Raw genomic sequence first — 3,786 nt, forward strand, 5'->3', positions numbered from 1 at the left:
ACATTTGTTGAATTAAAATTTGAATTCAATCCTACTTTGCAGATATTTCTTTATATTTCAATTAGGAGTTAATAACAAAATCACTACATTGTTTTGTTGTTCTGAACATTTATTTAATATGTGAGCTTTATTGTAAATTTTCATTAAGCATGATTTTATGCACTATTTTAATTTCCTTTTTCTTGTGTATTAATTTTATTTTGGATGATTATGGTTGATGCTTTCATCTCAGAGTATTTCAGAGATTGTTCTTAGGGCTTGGTTTCTATTTGAGGAATTGGTCACTTGCATATTAGTTCCTGTGAGCAACATTTTATTAAGGTTTTGTAGTTTGGATGATAATCCCATATTCATTAGCATTTGTGTTATGGGCTATTAACACTTTTAATTAATTTAGAGTAGATATTACTCTCCTCAAGGTTGGGTCTTAAGTAAATAGATAAGTGGTTGATAATTACACTTATGGTTTTAATTATAAGGTGTATCACAATGGTTTTTCTCAGGTTTAATAATTGAAGCATAAGATTTTATTAATATGCCACACTAGGGTTCTAGTGATATTTACCTAATGGCCATTGATTTAATTCTCAATTATGGTCTAGGTTTATATGGTAATCACCATAGTGATACCATAACTAGGATTGAGATGTAATTTTAGTTTGTATGAATGAGTTAACACCATAGTGCATTGGCTAGGGTTTAATCTCCCCCAACCATGGTAATATGGTTATTTGCTTCATAGCTTATGTGCTTCTCTAATTGCTAAGGATTTGAGAATTGGTTTTATCTTCTACCAATTAACTTCTATTACTATCCTCAATTTATCACTAAAGTAACTAAAGTTGTTATAGTTCTTTTTATAGTTAACTTTGGTCCTATGGATGGATGGTTTCTCACCATATTAAGTATGGGGTTTAACTCTAAGGTTTTCTTGTGGTTCTGAAGTGAAGGATAAGTGGAATGTAGATGTGGTAGAATTGTACTTATGATCACCAAGTGATTCACAAGTTAAGGTTGAGATCTAAGCCTAGGGTTGCTTATTAATGATCTCCTTATAATTTCATGTGGCTGATGATATCTGCTTATCCTATTAGGGTTTATCTTATCCTCACATACCTCAAGATCATGATCATGGATTAGGCATGATCAACTTGTTCTTAATATCTTTACCTCAAGTTCTTATGGTTTATGATCCTCACTTCATTTATATTGTTCAAGGTTTGGCTTCCTAAGGTATCTCTCATTAACTAGGTTTCTCACTTCCATGATCAAGCATTGCCTTGATCAATTAAGGTATAGTACTTTCCTTTATAGTTTCTTGAATGAGCATGGTTATGTTTGTCTCAATTATCTTGAGTATAACACTATAGGTTGAGCTCTCTCATTTAAGAATAGTTATTCTAGGGTTTATGGTGTACTCCTAATATCTCCTTAGGTATCTAGGTTAAGGTTCCATTTATCTAACTTAGTTGGATTAATCTCATTCTTACTTTATCTATTCATGGATATAATCTTGTTTCACTTGATATTAGGTTAGCTCACCACTCCAAGAGGAAATTGTTTGCAACCTAATACTTTAGTTCAAAGGTTGTCCTTTGTTCATTAATAGGTAAAGGTAGGCTTATAGTAAATGGTCCCTCTCATTTGGGAAGGCTTGAATAATACCCTAGGATTCCTTTTGAAGATAATGTTGTGATCATATGGATATTTATATTCAAGATTTGCATCAAGGGTTGCCATTGCTTCCTTAAGTAGAATAGAACTCTCATCTCTCTAGGTTTGATGTATAAATATTTGGAATAGAGAAGAATTGTATTTCTTGAGTGGATCTCCTTGTTATTATTCCAATGTTGAAATGTAATGAATACCATGAGGTTCATGGTAGGATCAAGGATTAGTTTAAGACATGGAGAAGATAGTCAAGAATGGTTCCTCCATTTTATTGTTACTTGATTTCCAATTACATGGATGTTCATATGTTATGGCAAGGAATATCATGTTGTGATCTTTAATAAGATCAAGTAGTTGATCCTTGATTAATAAATTCTTATGTTGATTTTAATTCCATTTGATCTAATCCCTTAGATCAAATTATCTCTACCCAAAACAATGTTTTAACAAAGTCACATTGAGGTTTATAGCGCTTGACTTGATGTGCTACTTCAATTCCACCAAGGTCAAGTGAAACTTCAGTTACTGTGACTGTTTTACTTTAAAGCGCGAAATTTCCCCAGATTTTCTATGCATGAATGCAATGCACACATCTGTTTCCTCTTTTTTTGTAACCCCAATACCTGGGATATTACAGTCTCTACCCCTTAAACTAAACTTCGTCCTCGAAGTTTGAACTCTCTCACGTTTCGGAGTGTGGATCTGACTTGTGCAGACTACGACTTTTCTCGAACTCCATATTGATCTCACTAGATATAATTGAATATATCACTTGTCCAGATTCTTCCTGGAATCCATTAGGGTTTGTCTCTGAACCATGGTTCTTACTTTGATTCATTGATTTCTTCCAACTCTATAAGCTTGTTTCCTTTCTCATTGAAGAATCAATGATGGGACTTCTTCTTGTCCTGACAGTCTTAATTGAGGACTAATTGGATAACATTCTCCTATTTGATAAAATATGTCTTTGTTTTTCCCTTACTACCAAATCTGCAATAATGGTACTAAGTAAGGTACTTAAAATAGAATGGTCGTGATGGTTTATTTTCCTAAGAAGGGATTAGATTCATTTAATCCGTCCAATCATGGTTTATAGTTGATACCTATAACTATGTTGGGTTATTTAGGTTCCATGAAAGGAATCTTTCAAATAGACTTTAGTTCTGGTATAGTTAAACTCCTTCAGTCTTTGACCTTCTTTAGCTATATTTGGTCTCCGGTATTTCTTTCATTCAACTTCATTAACCTTAGCTGACTTGAGCTATCGTACTCCTGAGTAAATATTACTCACTTTCTCAAGTTATAGTCCACTTCTTACTTCCTCGAGGTATAAACCTCGGCTTCTACATTCTTCTGAAAGTAGTGTTCAACAACCTTATGAAAATAAGATTGAACTTCCTCTCGGTTCAGACCTTCTTCTTCTATTATGCTCAAAGTATTGAGTCGTTGTACATCCAACTCAATCTTTACTCTACCCCCTTAGAGTTTTCTTATGGTCTTCAACTCCTTTTCTTCCAACTATTGGACTTATGATTAGAATATTAGTGAAGGAGATATGCCCTAGAGGCAATAATAAAGTGGTTATTATTTATATCTTTATGTTTATGATAAATGTTTATATATCATGCTAGAATTGTATTAACCGAAACATTAGTACATGTGTGATATGTAGACAACAAGAAGTCCCTAGTATGCCTCTTAAACTAGCTTGTTGATTAATGGATGATTAGTTTCATAATCATGAACATTGGATGTTATTAATAACAAGGTTATATCATTATATGAATGATGTAATGGACACACCCAATTAAGCGTAGCATAAGATCTCGTCATTAAGTTATTTGCTATAAGCTTTCGATACATAGTTACCTAGTCCTTATGACCATGAGATCATGTAAATCACTTATACCGGAAAGGTACTTTGATTACACCAAACACCACTCGCGTAAATGGGTGGCTATAAAGGTGGGATTAAGTATCCGGAAAGTATGAGTTGAGGCATATGGATCAATAGTGGGATTTGTCCATCCCGATGACGGATAGATATACTCTGGGCCCTCTCGGTGGAATGTCGTCTAATGTCTTGCAAGCATATGAATGAGTTCATAAGAGACC

The sequence above is a fragment of the Lolium rigidum genome, chromosome 3 (assembly GCF_022539505.1).
Source record: "Lolium rigidum isolate FL_2022 chromosome 3, APGP_CSIRO_Lrig_0.1, whole genome shotgun sequence".
NCBI classification, from domain to species: domain Eukaryota; kingdom Viridiplantae; phylum Streptophyta; class Magnoliopsida; order Poales; family Poaceae; genus Lolium; species Lolium rigidum.